The sequence below is a fragment of the Pezoporus flaviventris genome, unplaced genomic scaffold (genome assembly GCF_033815535.1).
Source record: "Pezoporus flaviventris isolate CSIRO_AGI_PZ_B2104156 unplaced genomic scaffold, CSIRO_AGI_Pfla_v1 ptg000031l, whole genome shotgun sequence".
Taxonomy (NCBI): domain Eukaryota; kingdom Metazoa; phylum Chordata; class Aves; order Psittaciformes; family Psittacidae; genus Pezoporus; species Pezoporus flaviventris.
In genome coordinates, this window is record NW_026892579.1 from 17,106,195 (window position 1) to 17,128,070 (window position 21,876).

General features: G+C 43.2%; 1 protein-coding gene across 3 annotated transcripts in view; it reads left to right on the forward strand.

Annotated features, from left to right (window-relative positions):
* Nucleotides 1-21,876, forward strand: part of BACH2 (BTB domain and CNC homolog 2) — a 190,106-nt gene that overhangs the window by 98,830 nt on the left and 69,400 nt on the right. For 2 of the 3 annotated variants that reach the window (XM_061460281.1, XM_061460283.1), the window contains exon 3: nucleotides 6,372-6,522. The gene's annotated coding sequence lies outside the window, so the exon portion shown is untranslated. Of the gene's footprint in view, nucleotides 1-6,371; nucleotides 6,523-9,815; nucleotides 9,958-21,876 lie in introns of all 3 variants that reach the window. The other variant, XM_061460282.1, reaches the window with a different exon arrangement.

The window sequence follows — 21,876 nt, forward strand, 5'->3', positions numbered from 1 at the left end:
ATTTGATAAAGGTGGCACATTTTCCCATCAAAAAAATCTTTCTGTGTTCATCTCAACGAGATTTCTGTGGGGCAGAAATACCCATCTCCACCTTTTTTTAGTGAGGTTTTCTGGCAGTGTCAGCCACATGCCTCCCAGTGAAGGCAGGGACAGCAAGGCAGCCAGAGCCTTGTGTGGTGTTTTGCAGGTTGAGAAGGTGCTACACAGCGCAGTAAACCCAATATCAGCTCAACTAATTATCTGTGTATAAAAATTCCCCTGCTTGACGTTTTGCCGTTAGAGGCTCTCTGGTAAGATTTATGACTTTGGCTAAAGTGAAGTACCATTTCCTTTTTCTCAGCATTATTGTGCATGGCCTCTCTGGCTTTTCTTGTTGAACAGACTTGAGTTTACCCAACAGGGAACATATTTTTGAAGCTCTTTCCCATCATGATTCTGCCTTTCTCCCGTTTGTCACAGTCAGTGAAGATAACACACAAAGCATTTTTAGGTCTTTCACCTTTCTCCTGCTTGGCGTGAGGGTGAAGATGGAGAAGCTCAGAGGCAGCTCCTGCACATGAGATGCAGCATTGGCCAACTCTCAGGCCCACCACAGCTTGTGCAGGCTTGTGGTAGACGCGTACCTCCATCGATGGGCTCCCTCTTCATAGTCAATGTGCAACTGTTGCATACATCATTTATATGAGCTAAAGGATAATACCTGTTCTGTGTTGCTTGCTTATGTCCTTATTTCACAGGCTGATGAAAATGAGACCATTGACTCAACTTTCTGAACTTGCATATGCATCACTAACTTCACCCTGATCTGAAATCACCTGAAAATTAGTTTGTCTGATGCTATAAAATGTCAGGATTTTTTCCTGAGTACATAGAAAAAAAGGGAGCAATGTTGAGCTGCTGCCATCTCTCCCAGTTGCAGTTAGACATAGTTATTTTTGTATTAGAGCTTGGAGGAAAACCGGTAGAGATGCCAGATAAACCTTCCCAAAACAAACATTTGTGTTAATACTTAAATATTGTTCATCTTTCGCAGCATTTACTTATCTGTTTCCCACATGCTGAACCTTATGGAAAGTTTTTGTGGTTGACTGTGGCCCGTTCTTTCATTCTGTGTTAACTGTTCTCTTGATTTGCATTTTTAAAAAGAAATCAGCAGTAAAACTCTGACTGTGATAATCGTTCAAAGCGGGAACATCCTTTCAGCAGGGCATACATGCATTCCTGTGGTTTACATGTGTTGGGCAGGAGTCCAGGAGCCTGAACCCAGTGAGCTGCATCATTGTGTGCTGCTGTGGGAAGTGTCCTTACCCAAGAGACCTAGTGCTGGTTGTCCAGTATTGTCATCTGAGATGCCAGGCTCCGGAACAGCAGTTTCATCCTCATCCCTGAACCATCTTATGTTCTCCAGTTTGTATGTGTATTAATCAAAATTTCCAGTCCTTAAGGAGAAATAAGCCAGATATCTGAATTTTCGTCAGATCTGACACAAAGTATTAGGCTGTGACTTTGCTTTGTATTGGTTTTACTGCGTGGGGCGCACTCGTGTCATTTGATAACGTTCCTTTTACACTGAACCATTCTTTCATGAGTCATACCACCAAGATAAACTATTTTATCTTGATTTTCAGTGAAGTATATTCCAATGATAAAGTCATTCAGATTTTACGTGAAGAGATTTGCAAGTTCCTGTGATGATGTTCTTGAGCTACAGTCTCCCACTTCTCCTAGCCCAGCATGGTTGATGTGTCACAGAGTTGACTTCAACCAGAAGACAAGAGGGGGTGGAAAATTCCACCCATGCCTATGCCTCAGCAGCTCTGCAGGTTTTCCATTTAAGCCCAGTTAGTGCTCTTAAGTGTAGCTGGGGAAAATCCAGTTGCAGACCCTGGAGTGCTTCCCTGATCATCACAGGGAGGCAGCAGCTGCCTCCCCCTTCAGTCAGTCAGCAGCAGTTATCCTGCTGCTTCTCCTGATGACTTCGGTCATGGTTTCTAGACAGACTGATTCCTGATTATCTGAAGAAATGGCCTATTCTCATCTCCACTGATTGTTGACACAAGTCACCCAGATAGGGACGTACCATAGGGCCAGGCCTTATGGTCCTGGGTGGGTACCTCCCTGCATCTGAGCCACACCTTCCTGGTTGTGGTGGTCTTCTATATCCCACTTCTGGGCACTGGGGAAGAAGCTGCTGTGCCCTTCAGACTCATGGTTTTGGCTGCTTCTGGCCAAATGGTGCACGTGAGCTTAAGAGAAGTTATGGACGAGTTCTTCTTTGGAAAAACCGAGCAGGTTATTAGGAGGAAATTAAATGCACTAATAGTGAAGCAGGCCATGTATCTTTTCTGACATACGTATCAATAACATCCTGGGTCTAATTTAGAGATTTCAGGGAGAGATCCTGCACTAGGTGTCAAGAGCACTGCAAATGCCTTCTCAGCCTCAGGCGATCCTTCAAGCAGTTGCAAGCTATAAGTGTTCCAATGAAGCTGTTTCAACCAGAAAGAAATATTCTTCACCTTCACCCAAAAGCACACAAAATGTAAAGAAAACACATTTGCTAACCTGTGATGGTATTGCATGTAGCAGACTGGTATCCTTGACTTCACTGGGACTAACGACACTGCACATTTGTGTAAGAAGCATTGCACACCACCAAGTGAGGTGTTGCTTCAGAAAACACCAGCTCTGTTTGTACATCAGTGCTCACTTCTCCCTGCTCACGGGTGCACAGCTTTCCTTACATACTTTTTCTCCAGTCCACATCTGTGAGAAGCTCACCGACTCATTTTGTCCTGTGTGTTCATTTTACTTACCCTGATTTTATGGACCCTTTGTGAACATTAGTGTGTTTTCAAACCCCCCTGTGTACTTGTTGCTTGCCTCCCTCATTGCCCACCCAACTTCTGTGGTTTTCTTGAGCATGATTGCATGATTTAATGCATCTGAAAATATATTTCCTGTGAATTGGAGTAATAGCCAGGTGTGTTCATTGTGCTCTTCTCATCATTTTTATTGGTTTGTTCACTGCAAACTGAAGAACTTACCAGCTTTCCTCCTCTTAAACATCAAACCTCTTGTTATTTTGCATTAGCAACAAAGCTCTCTTTGAAACATACCCTCTGTTTAACATAAATCCAAGCTGGAAGGTGTTTTTGTGAAGTACATACCTTTTACACATCATGCTTCCTTCTGCCAGTTGTGATGTCTGGTGTGTCTATATTTGCATTCTTCAGTGCTACCTTGAGCCACCATGCAGTACTGGAAGCCCTCACAAAGGGGAAAAAGGCAACCTGATTCAAAAAATGTACAGAAGTCGTTAAACAATGTGAGTTTTTTAAAACACAATGTCTGTTTTGAAGTATTGTTATTTCTTTAGCTTTCTCTGCAGCTGTGAAGGCAAATGCTTTTTAAAATAAAGATAAGATTTCCTGGCACCCCCCATGACTGCAGGAACTGGGTCTTCAAGTTGGCGTAGAACAGTGATTTTGTCGCTTCTCAGATCGTGTAACTGCGTACCTATGGAGGTCTGTGCTGAGAGCAGAGATCTTCATGTAAGCAAGCCTTTGAGAGGATCCAGCTCTTCCCATGCTGTAAATGTGGCTGGTCAGCATGTTAAAATGATGAAACTCCTCTTCAGTAGATGCATTGTTGTCTCTTCCTTTCGTATAACTTCAGTTTTCATGTATTCCTTGTAAGTTTCCAGCTGCAGCAACAGTTTTGCTTTTAACAATTTGCCTGTTTCAGAAAGAAAATTCTTTTATTGAATGGAGAGCATGAAGAAGCTCCCGTGTTGAGCATAGGCAGGGGAGTTGGGTTTCATTCTACCCTAAGCTGACCCCTGGGCAGAGAGATTCCTGCTTTCATGTTTTAGATCATGTGTAAAACCTGATGCTGGCTGGATCATCCTGTGTAGGGCAATAGTATCTAGGGAACATGGGGTGATACACGGAGTGAGACATTTGCAGAAGGGAATGAAATGTTTGGGATGTAGCCTCATGATTTCTGCAGCAGTGAACATCAATCACACCTTCTCAGAAAAACAAGGCACTGAAAGTCTTCCCCCGCCCCCGCTTCTTTTCTTGTTTCCCTGTTCTCCACTTCTGTTTATTCTCCTTTCCTTCTGATACGGTGTGGCAAGTGCACCTTTAGCTCGGAAAACTGACTTGTCCTTGAAAGCACACAGCCTTCTCTGGTTTTATTCCTTTTGCTGTTGAGTAAGCAACAGTTATTTTTGCTCTACCAATGATTTATGACTGAACAGATTTGGAGTTTATATTTTTAGTTTTATAGGCAATCTTGATAATGTATATTTGTGACCATAAATATTCAGTCCTCTTAACAGTATGTCAATGAATATTATGCCCCGTTGGGGGAAATTACATAAACTGACTGCACACAAGCATTGTGTTCCTGGCATTGCCTCATGATTCTTTTCAAGTACCCATATAGGTAATCCTTAAATGTAGCAGTATTTAGAGCATCTGTTAGTAAATCATCTAGGAGAGTGCCATCCAGAAGAAATAATCTGCTTCTCATAAGTGATCCAGTTTTCTAGAAGGCTTGGAGTAAAGTGGTGTAGCATCAGTCCCCAGAAAACATCCAACATATAAGCATGCTTACAAAAAACAGCAATCAAACCTCTTCAATTTGCTCTGCTCTGATTTATTTTTTGACCTTTTTATGGAGTCAGTAGACATTTCTTGAGAAGCCAGAAGTTTTTACTGAAGAGTTCATTTTGCAAATTTCAGAAAAATAGTAGTAGGATTTTTAACTTCCCGTCAACCCTCCTTTTTATGTAGCTTTACCTAGGTGGTGGTCATTCTGCAAACACAGGCCTTGCAATAACCCTGGGAAGATAGATAAATGCCACTGTTTGTACTACTGCTGTCCCCTTCTGTTCAAAAGAAAATATATTCCTTTCCACTCCCAATCACAACTTTATTCAAGTAAATAGCAGTTAAGCATTCAGGTGTTTCTTTTCTCCAGGAAAACAGTAAAGTGTTGGGCACTGGCAACTTGAAAACTCCAACTTGAAAACCCTTGTAGCTTAAAAGTAATTACTTCGCCTTCCACAGGTATTTCCTTCCCACCTTCCTCCCCAACCACTTCAGAGTGTGACTGCTTCACTGACAGATAGGGGGATGCCTTTTCAAGTCAGCTGGGACTGGTCATTGGGTGGGATCTGGGCTGTGTAGGGATGCTGGGACTTGGGTGCTGGGAGGGGTGTCACCTTCTTCCAGCCCTCCCTGTCCCAGAGTGTCTCCCTTCCAGGGACTGAGCCCCAAACCCCTTGCATGGCAGTGGCAGCACCATGAATTTGCTGTGGGCACACACAGCAAACTTAACGTTTTCTTCCCTCGCCAGTTTTCTTTTATGAAGATTGGCATGACAGGCAGCTTTGCTTTAGGATGGGTGGAGGAATAATATGCACATTTCATTGACCTGGGGGTATGGAACTATGCTGATGGTGTTTCCTCTCTGAAGCTCCCCAGAATAAAGTGGAAACAAAGGAACAAATTTGGTCTTCTTGACTTAAATTCCTAACTGAAATCAAAACAAGGCATTGACAAAAGCCAGTGTTGTTACTTAAAGTCTGTTTGATCATTTTGCTGGTTTTGTTGGAACACGTTTCTGGAGTGATGTGCAGTTTCGTAGAACCACAGAATGGTTTGGGTTGAGCTTAAAAGCTGATCTAGCTTTTAACCTGGTCACTAGACCAGGTTGCTCAAAGCCCCATCCATCCTGGCCTTGAACGCTGACAGGGATAGGGCAGCCACAGCTTCTCTGGGCAGCATGTGCCAGTGTCTCACCACTCTCATCATAAAGAATTTCCTAGTATATGTTCATAAGTATGCACATACCTGTGGTATGATCTAGTAGAATAATCACAGAAGTGTTAGTTTTCCCGTAAGTGTTCTCAGAGACCTCTCAGAGGTCTGGGTGCTGTATGAATGCGAGGAAAAGAGTCTTTGTTGTAAGGTGTCTACAGCTTAAATGTAAGAGGAGGTATATAATGGGCATAATGTAATTGTCATATCTGACATAAAGACCTTCTGTTGTTTGAAAAAAAAAAAAGCAGCTCCCAAATAGAAGGAAATAAGAAAAGGAAAGGAAAAAGAAAAGAAAAAAGAAAAGAGAAAAGAAAAGAAAAGAAAAGAAAAGAAAAGAAAAGAAAAAAGAGGAAAGGAAAAGAAAGGAAAGAGGAAAGGAAAGGAGAGGAAAGGAAAGAGGAAAGGAAAGGAAAGGAAAAAGGAAAGAGGAAAAAGGAAAGGAAAGAGGAAAGGAAAAAGGAAAGGGAAGGGAAAAAGAAAAATTTCCTGACGATCCAGTGCTTGAATTTTTTAATGCCTACCTTTATTTTATTTTAGGTTGCTACCGACTTGAGTTGCCAGAGCATTGCCCTACAAAGCTTTGGAAGGCCACATCTTAATGGATTGCTGCAGCCTCTTACTTTCCACTGATCCTGTTCCCTGCATCGTGAGAACACTTTAGCCAGCACAGAACCTAGAAAAGTTACATGTAAGTCATGATTCAAATTCCTTTCCATTTAAAGAAAAAAGAAAAGAAAAAAAAAGGGTCTTGGGGTGGCAAGGTGGAGGCAGTAAACATCATACTTTAGAAAAATACTGTAAAAGCTGTAATTCAGCATGAAACATCAGGTGGTGAATAAATTGTTATTGAAATAGTTACTTGCTTTTTTAACCAAGATGGTGATTGTCATTTTGAAGGCTTTTCTAAGTGTTCTGCTACCATAGTAAACCATAGCAAGAAGTACTTAAAATAGATTTCTTCACCCCACCCCCCCAACTACACTTTGTTTTTCTCCACAACTGGGTGAGCATGTGTACACTTACCACGGTGTGATGTGTCAAAAACACTGTGCTCTGCTTGAGTTTGGAGGCCGCCGTTTGCTCGGCAGGACTGCTGGCATCCCAGTGTTTTTCTCATCATACAACCCATATCCTCCTTCTTTGGGGTTTCCAGAATACTTCCCCTGAAGGAGCCCTCTTGCTGCTTCTCCTTTCAGCCTGCTGCCCCAAACGGCACTTTAAGCATCAGTAGTATCTTCTTTGCCACCTCCAGTGCCCCCCATGTGGAATTATCTGCTCCACCTGGCTGTAGGAGGGTGGAGAAAGCCGTGCATTTTTTAGAGAGGGGAAACTATTTTCTTGTGCAATTAGTATCAGGAAAAATTATAGTGAAGGTAGTAAGGCATGGAGAAAGGGTGGGTTGTCATGGAATTTGCTGTCAAATAGGCCTTACAAGTTGTTGGTTTGATTTTGTTTTCCAAAAAAAGTGAGGACGTTGCCATTTCATTGTGAGCTTCACAATATGTGGTGCAATTATTAATCAAACCTGCAATAGCAGGAATCATCTGACTACAGGACAGTTTTGGGTCTGTTTTGAAACTTGTTTCTAGCACTTGTCTTAAGAGAGGAAAACTTGAAAATAAGAGTTGTTAACAGCTAGGCAGGCAGAAGCAACACATTGTTCATTAGTCCTACTTAGCACCATTCCCATGAGGTTTGGAACCTTTATTCATAAATTTTTGCAGGCTTTTCTCATGATACTTGAAAAGCTTATCATTAGGCATCCTGTAAATTCACTATTAAAAACCCTTTCAGAGGAAATACCTTAGGAAATGGAATCTTTCTGAGGTCTTGAAAAAAAACAGCCAGAAACTGAATGGACATAAATAGAAAAAACCCTCTCATTCCAAGAAGTGCATAGGAAGTTTGTCTTGGTACTTCTTGAGCTGCAAATAATCAGAAGTCTCCATTTCCAACAGTAAAATAGGTCTGAGGGCCAAATAAACTTGAAAACCAGGATATAGAAACTGTCATGAAATACATGTTTTCCTTACTTTTTTTTAACTGTAGTCTTGTGCTCAAGATATGTCAGACTTTTAAAAGATGATGTGTGTTCTGTCTTCTAGGAAACACATGCATCACCTGTTAGGTTGTTGGCCAGGGTTGTGCTCATTGTGAATGCAGATCCGTGCTGGCAGAAGTAGATGCCAGGGCAAGCTGATGATTGCCTGCTTAATTTCTGAGTGCTTCCCACTGGCTGGCTTGTTTTGATACAAACTCTGCTTGTAACAATTACCTTGCTATAGCAATTCCCATAGAAAGAAGTGAACTTTCTCTTGTTCATTAGCCCTGTCAGAAAGAGCAGTTGCACCAGGCAGACCCAGCTGTAACAGCCATATCCTCCTTACTTTTTCCAGGGTGCAGTGTATTTCCTAAACAAGTACACCTTCCCCTGGTCTCCTTCCATTTATTGCTTAGCTTTTATAAAACTAAGTATACTGATTAATATGATGTCCATAAAAATAATACATATTTGATGTTTAAATTCAAAGCAAAGGGGTCTTCCTTATTCTAACAGAGCAGATTGCAAAACCCTGTTATGGTGCATGTGCTGAGATAAAAAACATTTCTCCAGGTCCCCTGGGAATTAATCCTGGGCAGGTTAGACCATGTGTATGATAATGAGGGAGTACAGGAATTAGGGAAAAGCTATGCTTTTTGCTGAGCATCCCACAGTTTGTTATCCTGAACAGTTGCTCATGGCAGAGTATGGATGGGGCTTTGCTCAGGCACTGGGGACATGGCTGTGGCAGATGCTGGGGCAGGGCTGCTGGCATCCCAGCAGAGACGGGTGGTGATTCCTGGCAATTTCCACACCCTGCTCACATTTCTCCCTTTGTTTTACCCCTGTGTGTTTTCCTTTAAAAGCAGCAAAAATAACATCCCATCAACAGCATTCTGCCTCTAATAAACTGTCCTGATTTGTGCTGCTTGTCCAGTGGTCAGAATTCAGCCGTTCAAATGCTTTGTTCAGATAGAACAAAAAAGGGTAATCCAAACCACAGGAACGCCTGCACACAAATTTCCTATTTGCTAGGTATGAGCTCTTCAGAATGCTTCAGAAATTTTAGAACAGATTTCTTGAAGCCTGTCCTACAGCCATCTGTAGGCAGATGTAAATAATGTAAAATTTTATGATGCAGATTCTGGTGATTAAATGTCTGTCACCCGCCTACCACAGCCTGGGAAAAACGTATCTTAAAAATCTGCACTGAAAGGTCAGGTAACTTGGCTGAATTAAGAAGGAAATTGGATTTTTGGAGGCAAAGTCACATCCCTTTGAACACTGACTTACCAAACACTCCTAACACTCAGTACCAAACCCAGTTCCCAAAAGCCATAGCCATACCTGAGGACATGATGGTTTTAACCTCCTGGATTTTGATGCAAGATATAGCCATGTCTGGATTTCATGATGTTTCTGGCACATTTTCCTGATGGAGTGCTGTTTTTATAGTGGAGAAGGCATGTTCTGACCCATTCTATGGTACTGGCATATTAGGGCTCTGCACATCATGCACCATCTCATGCTTCTCCCACCCTGGGGAGCTTACGACCTCCCATGGCATCCTGTCCTGGGCATAGTGCTCACAAATGCCAACAAGCATTTTCCTACAATATAAGGGAAATCTTCTTTGCTGCTAATTGATCTGGTTACTCATGCTGCTCCCTGCCATTGACCCCTGCCAGCACTACGTTGGTCCCTTGGCGTGAGCAGGTGCTCCTGGGCACCCTCTGTACTCACAAGGCAGGCTGTACCCCAAGCCTGGGTAGCCGCCAGGCACAGCTTTTGGTAGGTGTTTGCTGCAAATATTTCTGTTGATTAAACATGGGGTTTTATTTATATATACATATGTATGCGTGTGTATAAATAAAATATATCTATATATAATAGACATACATGTAAGTATATAATTAAAATACATATATATGTCTTGACAGATATAATCAGTCTGGTCTGAAAAGTGCTGGTGTAGCTTCACATGCAGCGTCTGCATGTGCACACGTGGGGTGGGTGGTGAGCTGAAGTCCCTCTCTGGATAGTTCTGACCAAGAGCCCCGTGCCGGAGGCATCCCCATCCAGGTATGCATGGTGATCCGGGGCCATGCGGCCAGGAGGAGCATCCCACTTGTGTTTGGCTGTGTTTAGCTGGTACAGCGGAGGAGGACAGTGGTGTTTATGGTGATGTAGCACACCGTATGAAACAAACTGTTTTGCTGGCACTGACCACAGGTTGGTTTGTTTGCTCACCCCAGCGGTGCGCCAGGCTGCGTGGGCAGGCGGTGTCGTTGATCTGTTGACTCGGTGTTTCCCACGTGGCCGCCGTGTTGCAGCAAGGAGTTTTATTTTTCCCTGTGGCAGGTGACACTGCATGTGTCAACCCAGGGCACTGAGTCACAGCTCTCCCACCACATAGGGCTGGTGGCACTTCCCCTTACCGAGGAGCGGGGAGAGGCTGGCCTGTCTCCATGGGGCAGCTTACCTGCCCCTGCATGTTGCTTTGTGTTTTCTTTTTTCTTTTTACAAAAAAGACTGAGAGATGATGATGGCGAGATCAACTTTCTCTGTCACCCAGACCAGTGAAAAGTAAACTGTCTCACCACATCAGTTTTGTTTTCACTGCTGGTTCAACCTGTCCTCTCCCACTGGCAGAGCCCTGCACAGTCATTCAGTGCTTGGCCTGGGGATGGTGTGGTTGTTAGCTCAGTGGTGTATGACCCATTTATTTTCATATTACTTAGGTGCCCACATTCTGCAGCATTCAACACATGGGTCCTATGACCTAAATCCTCACCAGAGAAGCACACGCTGATTTCAGCGGCGTATGGGGAGAGCAGCCTGCTCCGCACTGGGCTGGCCACGGGCTGTGGGAAGGCAATGGGAAGGCAATGGGTTTAGCACGCAGTTAATGAGCAAGGGCAGGTAAAAGTACATTTTTCCAGAGCTGGCCCTTTGTCTTAGATTATTTTGTTAAGTATTGTTGGCTAGCTTGGGGGATGTGTTTCCTGTTATGATTTCCAAAGAGTTGAGAAGTAAAAGTGTTGGAGTGGATGCTTTTCTGGCTATAATGACTTGCGCTTTCAGAGGCAGCAAGGTAGTTAATGACATGATATTGTTGCCTTTCCTTTCTCCATCCCCAGACATGGCATCACCTGTAAGCTTGTTGAATCTGGTCTTAAGATAGACCTTTTTTCTTTATTTCTTCTTTACTCAGCTAACTGAATTAGATTTCTGCAGTTTTTTTTTCTGAAGATAATTAGGCTCATGCTTGTGTTACTTTTGGTAGGTGGAAAGAATTGAGCACAGGACAGACGAGAGTAAACTGGCGTCATAGTAGACCTGGAAGGTTTGGGGTATAAAATTAAAGAGTAATTTGCAAAGCGGCTTGAAGTGAAGTACATTTAAACACAATGAAATCATCCTTGACAGCAATTTGTTTGAAGTTCTCCTACTGTTATGAGTGTAAAGGGATTTTTTTTCAATTGCCAGTTTCTGGGTAGAGTATTCAGCATAATTTCTCACAGGTAAGTGAAGCATTAACTCCTTGTACCTCGGTAGGTTTGGGAAGTGGGGGGAGAAACTGAGAGTTAGGGAGAGGCATCTCCTCCATTTCATCATTTGAAAACTGGCCAGTGGTCAGTGAACTTAAGAGAAGGACTCTACCAGGTAACTCAGAGAAAACAACTGATTAAATGTATGAAAACAGAGCCTTGGGTGGCATGGTCTAGTGTGAGGTGTCCCTGTCCACAGCAGGGGGGTTGGAACTAGATGATCGTAAGGTCCTTTCCAACCCTAACTATTCTACAACTCTATGAAAATCCAGCAGGAGCTCAGACAGTAGGTATGCGAATAGCTGACCCTGATGTTTAACAAAATATAATGGCACTCTAAATGCAAACTGGAAAAAAAGTAGCAGCAATTAGCCAGTTTGCGTCCCTTTTTCAGATGAGCCATGAGTTCTGGGTTTTTTGCATTTATATACTTTTGCTGTAGGTGTTGGAAGTGTGGGTGGCCATGAAAAAGTGGTGGTTACAATAAGATTTTCCATTTATTGCCCTTTGTGTACAACTAAAAATAAGATTCAGATGCTTCAGAATTTGTAGGGCAAGCATAATCCTTCTCTTAGCTCTGATGACTGGCTTGCCTGCAACTTCAGCTGTCTGGTGAGTCTTAGACTTAAATGCTTGTGAATGGGTCTGTGTTGAAAGGAGAGGCAGAGTTTGTTTGCAGTGTGGTCTAGCTGGGTTAATTCATCAACTTATTTAAAAAAAATGAAAAAGGATCTATGCTCAGTGCATAAGTAAGAGGTAGTGATGAAAGAATTTTGGAAGCAGGATTGTTCTGCTCTCTGGAAAAAGCAGCTTTGGAGAGGGCTGAAAGATCTTTAAAATCAGCCTTTCAAAACTTTATTGGTGTAACTTGAACTGTTGATCCAGAGCTTCATCTTCTGGCAAAGAAGGAGAAAAAGGAAATCTATACGTATCTGTTGAGAAGCAAGAAACAAGTTCTCAGGGTTAAATACTGACACATAAAAACCTTTGGATTTGGTTTTCAGCGTGACGGTAGTGAAATATGGTGCCTCAGTAGCTTTTCCAGGTATTTACCTAGGAAATGTAAATTTAGGAGTCTGGTTAGGAATCTGATAAATTAGTTGCAATATCCTGAGCTACTAAATCTGTTCGGGCCACATTAATTGGTACCTCAGCTTGTGGCCAAAGAACCATTAAAGAGATGTCAGCATACGCAGGGAAATTTGTGACTTCATGGTGTCAGGTTTGGTGCTGTCCCAGCTTCACTCATTAAGTAGCTGTGGCATTTCCAGAGAATGAGTGTGCCGGTGCATGTCAAGCGTCTCGGTTTTATGTCATTCTTGCAATGGATGAGTAGAGAAAGCATCTCTCCAAGAGCTGCAGAACCAAAGGTACAGGCTGAAAACTTGCTTTCTGCTGCATGCCAGCTCGAGCTTCACCGCTTTCTTGTTGCCTCATGACCTTCCCAGGTTTTCCAGGCTTGACAGGGTAGCAGAGATGTTGGTCTTGAGAATTGGGCTGCGTAATACAATAATCGGGCTGCGTAATACAATAGGTTTTTGCTCTGAGTAATGCTGTGTGGCACAGAGGATGTGGGGTGCTGGGTCCCTTAGAGGCACACGTGCTTGTTCCATGGAATAGCCATGCTGTTGGTGGTGAGGCTTTTATTATGCAATATGAAATCCCTTTAAATTAGCATGATGTAACCCTCCCCCTCTTCTTAGGAGACCTTGGTGCTTGTTGTTGCTGCCTTACTTTTGTCTTGCTGAAACATTCATTTCTGCTTTTATATCTGTGTGCATGCTTTGGACTGGCTCCGTGCCTTGACATAGAGTACGAAAGGCAAGAAAGCTAATGCAGTAGTCAGGGTTTTAAATGTTTCAGGTGGGAATAGGTAAAACTTTAGCAATAATTACTTTCCACAGCAGTGGTTGCTGCAGCGTATTACATCTGTTATAATCGCCTGGATGTCTCGGTCCTGAAGGTGAGCAGTTGCTGACAAGCAACAAAAGTGCTTGTTATTTTTTCTGTGGAATTTTCCCTTTTTAGTACAGATGTGGGTTTTTTCTCTCATGTCTTCTCTCTTGTCCCTGTCCCCCCCCCCTTCTTTCTGCTCCTGCACCCAATGCAGATGAGTTCAAATCTGATGGCTTTGAAGATAATGGCAGGAGAGAGTGCGTCATGCGGCGATGGCACTCGCGCGCTGCTCAGGGCTGCCACGCTTTCCAGCTGGATGAGACATACTGGTCTTTTCCAGGAGTATCGCCACACGGCTATTTTTAGTGATGGCACATAGGACATGTTGTTCAACTATCAGTACTTGCTGCTGGGCTCTTCATTTTTTCCCTTGTATGGTGATGAGATTTTTAAGGTGTTTACCTTCCTCTTGAAGAGGTAGACAGATCTCTTTTTGATTCTTCTAACCAGAGCTGCTCTGTGGAGTCTGTGGAATTGTGTTTTCTGGACATACTCTAAAGGGAACAGTCCTTCAAGTGACACTAAATTAGGATTAGCATAAGCAACCGAAGCAAATGCTGTTGAGATTTTCATCTGAAGAGCTCTAACAACCTGTTGGGTTGTATCGCAGAAGATCTGCTACTTCAGGAAACCCCAGCTTGTTTTATTTTTAACTTTCCCACAGCAAACAAGCTGCACACAGGCACTTTTACAGTTGTTATAAACTCTCTTCTATGGCTTTCGGTTCCTGGAGGCTTTTAAGCAGCCGCCTTGCCTGTTGCTGCTCCCTGTGATGTAGCAGGAGGTCCTCTGAGACAGCGGCAGCAGATCCCAGGCAGCGGCGATCCCTGCCCATGCAGCCAGGGGATAACAGGAGATGACTGGGGATGCGATGCAGCCTAACAATGGGAGCAGAGCCAGACACAGCAGTTTACTGCTGGCTTGTGCCTGTGGCTTGCTGAAGGAACAGAGCTGGCTGGTCACAGGCTCCTTATTGCGTGCTTGAATAATGCAAAAACATTAGCAATGGAGATTTGCTGTAATGGTGTATTTTAAGTGTGTGTCTGCTCTGCCAGCTTCACTTTTAATGTACTCGGTTAAGGAATGCTTTGGATGTTGCTGCTAATGGATGAATCTGCCGGAAAATTGGAATTTTCAAATAAGATTGACACTTTGGAGTGAGAAATATAAATCTAATGAGAGTATTTCAGCAGAGGCTTGTAATTAGGAATGAATGGAGGGAATTTGTACGCGCAGTCTGTGAAAGGGCACAATTGAAGGTGAAATTGCACCCTCTGTGCTGAATGAGGGATGAAAGCCAATGTATCAGTGTCATGGCATGACAGTGTAGAGTATAAATGATACTGTCACTGAGTGCTGCAGAAGGTATCAAGGGAATTCCACTCCAGTAAATTACATTACTTAGACAGACCTGGAGGCATTGTGTCTGAATGATTGGAGGGAAAAAAGGTTGTCAGCACAAAGCGGAAGATATTATAGAACAACTGGCTGCAAGGTTGGGAAGCAGTGTTTTTCTGATGTTTACCACGCAAAGCTCTTCGGATGCTTTTTAAATTTTTTGTTTTGTTGAATTACAAAGGTATTGATGAAGCAGTGGTATTTTTTGAGATGGTGTTTGGAGTGGATACCAGCCTGCAGCAAAAGGTTAAGGATGCACAGCTCCCATTTTTTTCAGTAGGAACTGGGACTCCTTCAGACTTGGGAGAAATCGAGTCATGTTCCCAGCTCCAGCAGCGACCTTTATGCATTGCTTCATTGGCTGAGGACTTGCTTTTTGGGCTAGACTGTGGTTATGGGGTAATTCTAGCATAGGTTTGTGGGAAGATGAGGATTTGTACTATTCTCACTAGTAGTGTCAGGGACTGGATTGGGGGAGCAGCAACAGATTATGGGACTCAAACTTCATGGTCTCATTTAGAGGCACTCTGACAGCATGTCAAGGTCTGTGATGCAAACAGCTAGGAGCATGATGTCATGGTGACAGTGCAGCAAAAATCCAGCAACTTTATCCCTTTCAGAATGTGTGTGCTGGCACATCGTACATGTATGTTCCTGGTGCTGTTTTGCTCTGTGCCTGCCCAAACCCACTGCTAACGCTGCCTTGTATCCCCCAGCCACATTGATGGTGTTGAATTTAATAGTTACTTTTCACCATTTTTTTTTCCCCTGTAATCATAGAGTGGGTTGGGTTGGAAGGGACCTTAAAAGTCATTCAGTTCCAACCCCCCTGCCGTGGGCAAGGACACCTTCCACTAGACCAGGTTGCTCAAATCCCCATCCAGCCTGGCCTTGAGCACTGCCAGGGATGAGGCAGCCACAGGTTCTCTGGGCAAGCTGTGCCAGTGTCTCAGCACCCTCACAGTAAAAAACTTCCTAATATCTAATCTAAATCTCCTTCTGTCAGTTTAAAGCCATTTCCCCTTGTCCTATCACTATTCACTCTAATAAAAAGTCCCTCTCCAGCTTTCATTTAGGCATCCACCCTCACAGGGGCGGTACCTCAGAGACAGGGTTTAACTGCTCCTCTGCCCCTGACCTTGCACACAGACAACACCTACAAGCTCCTATCATTTCCTAGTTTGCTCATGGGTGAGACAGCTCAGCTCCCACAGTTCTCCCAGGCTGCTGCTTGACGATAAAACGACTTCTCCCCAAAGACGCTGTTTCATTCCTTTGGTGCATAATAAGCATTGGCCTGCCGTGGGGCTTCTTGTGATACTTTAACAGACTTTGTATTGCTTAAAAATATATTTTTCCACTTGCCTACTCATGGAAAGCATCAGTGAAAGTGTGTGCTGTAAATAATGATAAGGGAACAGGCTTCATTTCTGCTCTCCAAAACTTGATTCTCAGCGAAGCCAACACGTGGCAGGAGGATGGACACACAGCATGGTTAAATTAGCAGTCGTTAGTGTAAGCTTCTTTACCTGGAAATGCTCTTGTGGGGGTATGAACCAGGAAATATGGCCAAACTGAAGGGTACTGACTTGGGGAAGGTTGTGATTCAAATGCTTCCATGGAAATGGCTCATCTTCCTCAGGATGCAGGATTCAGTCCTTAATAGCCCGTAGCTGGAAATCATGGCATCAAACCTACAGGCAGTGTGAGAAGGCAGTGAGGGATCTGTGGAAAAGAAGATGCCCTATGTGGGATGGGATTCAGTTGTAAAGCAATATATTAGTGAGTCCTGATCATAGGCAAAGGTGAGGAGGAGTAGGAGGAGTGGGAGGAAGTAAAGTGTAATTTGGATCCTTACTTCCCACATTAGAACTAGGCTGAAGTGGCCTAGGGTGTAGGACTGTGTCTGTTTGACTGGCTAAAAAGGGGAGTTAAGAAGCAAGAGATGTCACATTTGTCCTTAGACCATAATTGTCATGGAAAACTACTATGCCTGCTTAAGCAGACATTTGTAGTGTTATTAAAAATGTGCTGTCACTCACTTCTCTTGTGGTATTTTGTGTCAAAAGCTGGCATTTTGACAAATCTCAGGGGAGAGGTTTGCATGTTGGGAAAGCAAATGGCTTTTCTTATATTGAGTGTCATTCCTGTGGTCATGTTTGAGCCACGTCTTCAAAATGTGGCTCTTTGTAGTCATCCGTCAATCCATGGAAGACCCATTTATTCTTGCTGCCCTAGCCATTCAAATAATGCCATTTTCCTCTTCCCACACTGGTCCTGCAGCATGAATGTGTATAACCAGCACCTGTGAAGTCACTCGGGTCATTTGTAGGAGTGATGGATGCAAGACTGGACTTTAAACACTGCAGAGTACTGTGATTGCAGGAGTGGGGTGGAACAGGAGAAGGAATGACCAAACTGTGCCTTAGGGAAGACTGAGAGACTAACCAGTATTACTTTAATTGAGAGAGATATTGAGCCTGCTCAGTCAGATCTGTATCCCCTGGCAAATGTATTTTGTTGTGTAAATGGCTCCCTGCTGTCCCAGAAGACTATCGCTATCTCTCCCTATCTGGTACAATGGATTTTGAAATAATCAATCTTTTTGCAGGAAAGCTGTGATTCACTAAGCCCAGCTTGCTAACAAGTCAATGGTTTAATCTTAATTCTCATTGCTAGTGCTTTTGATAACACAGGGCTGTGAAGTTTGACATAGCAGAAACTTCTCTATAAACTCTGATGTGCTTGCCACAAAGTCAGCCCATTACCGTTAATTCCCCTCTTATCATTAGTGTTATTAAACTGACGATTGATGTGTAAAAACTGCCATTTGCATGAAGTTACCAAAACTGCAGTTAAAGAGACTTTTGTTCTGACTTGGGGGGGGGGGGTGGCGGGCAGGAGGGGAAGCAAAATAACGCTAGTTCTAACAGCAGAGATGTTCATATAAAGACATGTTCTGAACAATAAGATCATTTATCCATGTATGACATAAATACATCGGAATTTAAATAATGAGAGATCTTGTGAAATGCAGCAAAACACACACCACTGGCATTGTGAAGCTTCCCTTCTCTAAAGCCCTATTCTCAGGGAAAAGCAGCTTTACTTTTGCTTTGAAAGCCATTATCATAAGCCATTTTTTTAAAACACTTGTCTTAGTGCAATATTAAAGCAATTTTATACCCTAAGAGCAGCTCTTTCATAAGGTAAAGTGCAGTCCCGTGTGTATATGTAATTGCGGTTTATAATACTTCTCACAATCCTAATTTCCCCAAAATTAAGAAAACCACTCACCTTTTTAGGCTTTCCTTTTCCTAATTATTTTTTGTTCTGCCTGTTTTTCTTCCACAAAATATCCTTTTTTTAAAATCCCTTCTTAGAAGCAGGAAAAATAAAGGCGCAGAACACTTTCTGGATTCATTGCAAAATACTGCTTGAAGGCAACATTTTAAGAGTTTAGGTTAAAAAGTTTCTGCCTCTTTCAAACTGCATGGGTGACATTGCTATTTTGGGAGGCAGTGCCATCTGCTTGTTCAACCAAAAAGCAGGGAAGATGTTCCTAGTTCTAGCATAGACTTTTGGGTTTATTCCACAAAAAATTCCCAACCGATCTTTGCTTCCGCTTGCCCCTTTCTATAAGCTGGGAAGAGCAAGGCCACTCACCTCTTCCACCTTCACATCTTCCAGGGAAAGGTGTATAGCTCGTGGTCCTCAATGAGTAAGACATGGTTGTTCACAACAGATGAGAGTCCATCATGATGTATGAGGTCCATAATTCCTCCCCACGCGTTCATGACACAACAGTTATAAAGAAGAGAAAAAGAGAGCACTATAGTGCCCAACACCTGGCATACCACAGGTTGCTGCTACCTGCAGATGAAGAAGAGGGTGTTTGCTTGGGTTTTTTTGGAGGAGTTGGTGTTTTATTTGCTTTTCAGTAAGAAAGAGAAAGGACAAGGTTTCCTGGAGCACAGATCAGCCATCTAAGGCTGGTGCAGGTATAAGGGGTGCAGGAGACAGAGAGGACTGTAGGAAGAGGTGGGGAGGAACAGAGGGCTTGCGGAGAGTGCGGATGGGTTGACATGAGTAGGAGCAGGATGGAGTTTATGTAGTATGTACTGCAAGTCTGTGGAAATAGCACAGGGGAACGTGGAAATGTGAGAAGAGGTTACTCCATAGGTAGTCCTCCATAGGTGATGAAGACATTTCTCTGAGAGAAGAGAGATTTAAGTCTATGTTACATTGCTGAAGTGTTTGCAAATACATATGTATCATCATTACAGTATCTTCCTGACTGGCAAAATGTTTCATCCAATCTCTGTTGACAGAAAAGATTGCCTACTGATAATTGCTTTGCTTAAGTGTCTGATAATATGCCAGGAATGAGAGCATTCTCTGTTGGGTCATCTTTAATTATGCATGTACCACCTGTCAGCCTTAAATCTGGAGATTAGTTTTCTCGTTGGATTTAGAGTAGGGAAAAGAAGAGAGCCTTCAACAAGAGGACTAGGCTGTTGCAAACAGTGTGCCTATGGGGGAGTTTCACAACCAGTCTCCTCGTCTTCCCTAGTCATGGATACTGCTGTTGGCACAGGCGGAAATATTTGAAATACTGCCTAAGCTAGCTGTCGTAGCGATGGTTTTCACAGGAAGAGGATTTCAGACCATCTGTTGCGTTTTCTAGTTTTCCTTTCTCCCCATTTCAAAGGGAGAGGGAGCACTGAGGTGGGAGAGGACATGCGGCAAGTTGTGGCTCCTTTGGCAGCACTGGAAGGAAATCCCCCCCAAAAGCCTTGCAAGGGGTTATTCACTTAGCCACTGATTAAAGCACACAATAAAGCCAGTCAGGCCGATGAAGACATGCCAGTCTAACAGGAAATTAACGGCTCAAAAGACTGAAAAATGATGAGGATGGGTGCTTTGTGGAAAATCTCAATAGGGAAAGATGGTAAAGGTCTCTGAGGATATTAAATTAATGGGGATGCCACTACCAGGCCTACTTATGATATTAAAAATTACCTTGGAGAGGAAATTTATCTTTGTACATCATGGGGAGGCAGTAATTGTTTTGGAATAGTTGAAGGGATTGTCAGTTCATGGGAGAATACTAGCTGTTTATTTGGTACAGTAATAGATTTTACAGATCTCCTGGGTTTTCTGGTTTCCTTTACTCCGAGGCCAGTCTGGAAAGCAGAGAAAGGATTGTTGGTTGTCCTCTGAAATGCAGTGTTTGTACCAAAAGACAGGAATGGTCTTTGTTAAACTTCTCCCCTACTTTTGGCAGGAGAGAACATCACTTGCACTGTCAAATGTTGGTTCTTCTGCTTCTTGCCTATTTATTTGAATGGCCTGTGCTTTTCTCTCTCTGGGATTTTGGTTTTCCAGCTTCTGTCATCACTGTCTCAGCCTCCTGGAAAGAATTCCTCAGTTTCTGGTTAGCTGACACTGATCGCTTTTCCTGGTAATACCTTCAGCCAAGGCTATTTCTGAAAATCTGGGATTTGGAACAGTAGGTCAATCTGTAAAACAACAAAAATGAGTGAAGAGGGACAGATGGCTCTGGATGCGAGAGCATGTTTCTGTTCATCTCCCATTTGGCTTTTGCTGATGTTTCATGCATTTGGAGCTGTCTTTTTGCATTGGTTAAGCAGTGGATGCTCCTTTGCTGCAAATATTGGCCTATGGCACTTCCCACCCTCCACTCCTGGGAGGCTCCAGGGCAGGCTTTCTCTGCAGAAGCTGGCAATGCCTTTGCACCTATGGACATGCAAAGAGTTAGGGAGACAAGTGGGTTTTCTACTTGGAAATCTGTCTTGTTTTCCTGACCTTTCCTCCCAGTGACTGCACTGGGTGAAGCTTGCCTGATTATTCCTTTGTTCAGGATAAGGTTGCTGGACTCACCTTTTTTTGTTATGTAAATGATGACAACTCCTCCATCCTCTGTTGTGCTGTGGAATTTTGCTCAATTCTTAGGCAAAATCTGCTGGATTCACACTTGCTCACTTCTCTCACTCTGGATAGTGGTTCAAGTAGTATCGTGGACACAGTTGAACTTTATAGAGCTGAAATGGAAAAGCATGGAGGTGTGCCTTAGCCTTTTTTGCTCACTTATGATTCATTCAGCCTTTTTTTCGACCCTCCTATTGCATGCTAAAAGGCTCTCTGGTCTAGCAGTGGTCACTGGAAGACACCTTTCATATAGGCCTCTGTTAAATACAAGGGTGTATGCATCTTATTATCCTTATCCTGCACTGCAGGTGTCCTGTTCACCAGTCTGAGAGACAGCCTTACCTGAGGGAATGCAGTGCTCTGCTTTTGTCTCTGAAAACCTGGACAACTGGATGAGATTTAAGGATACCTTTAATGATTAAAGAAATATTTACTTAAAGCTAGACTTGAAATAATGAAGCAAAACTGCCAAAGAAAACAAAAGAAGGAAAAAAAAATCAGGAAAGAACAAGGATTTTTCTGAGCTCTTCTGGTTCACATAGTCCCCAGGTCTGGTTGGTCCTGGGGGCTTTTTCTTGCCCTATGTATTACAGATTTTTTCTGGAAGGCCTTCCTGTTCTCAATCCCAGGATGGCATCAGCTCCCTTGTCCTCTCTTACAACTACCAGCCACTTTTCTCTCCTAGACCCTTCATTGGAGCTTGCCCACTGCCTTGGTTGCAGGAGGGGCTTTGGCTGTCTTCTCCATTTCTTGCAGGGCCACTTGCTTAATACTTCTCCTGTAACATTTGTTGTGTTTCTGGTTTTAGGCTTCATGCTTTTTCTCTGCAATAAAACTTTTCTCTTGTCAGGTTTAGTGTCTGTTACAGTAGAGACTTCAAACAGGAGTCATACTTTTCCTTCCATAGCAGTGCACCAGTGCTTGATAGTGAAGCTGATGAAATGCAGAGCCACGTGTTTACATTCAGATATCCGAATGTATACACTGCTAATTTTAAGAGGAAGGGGAACCCTTCTTGGGATAATTAGTTTTGCCATATTTATAGACACGACCTCTTGCTGAAGCATGTTTTTCCTGACTCCAAGTCAGCTGCTGACAGCCGGTATTACAAGAGTTCGTTGTGAGTCTCACGATCCGTGTATGC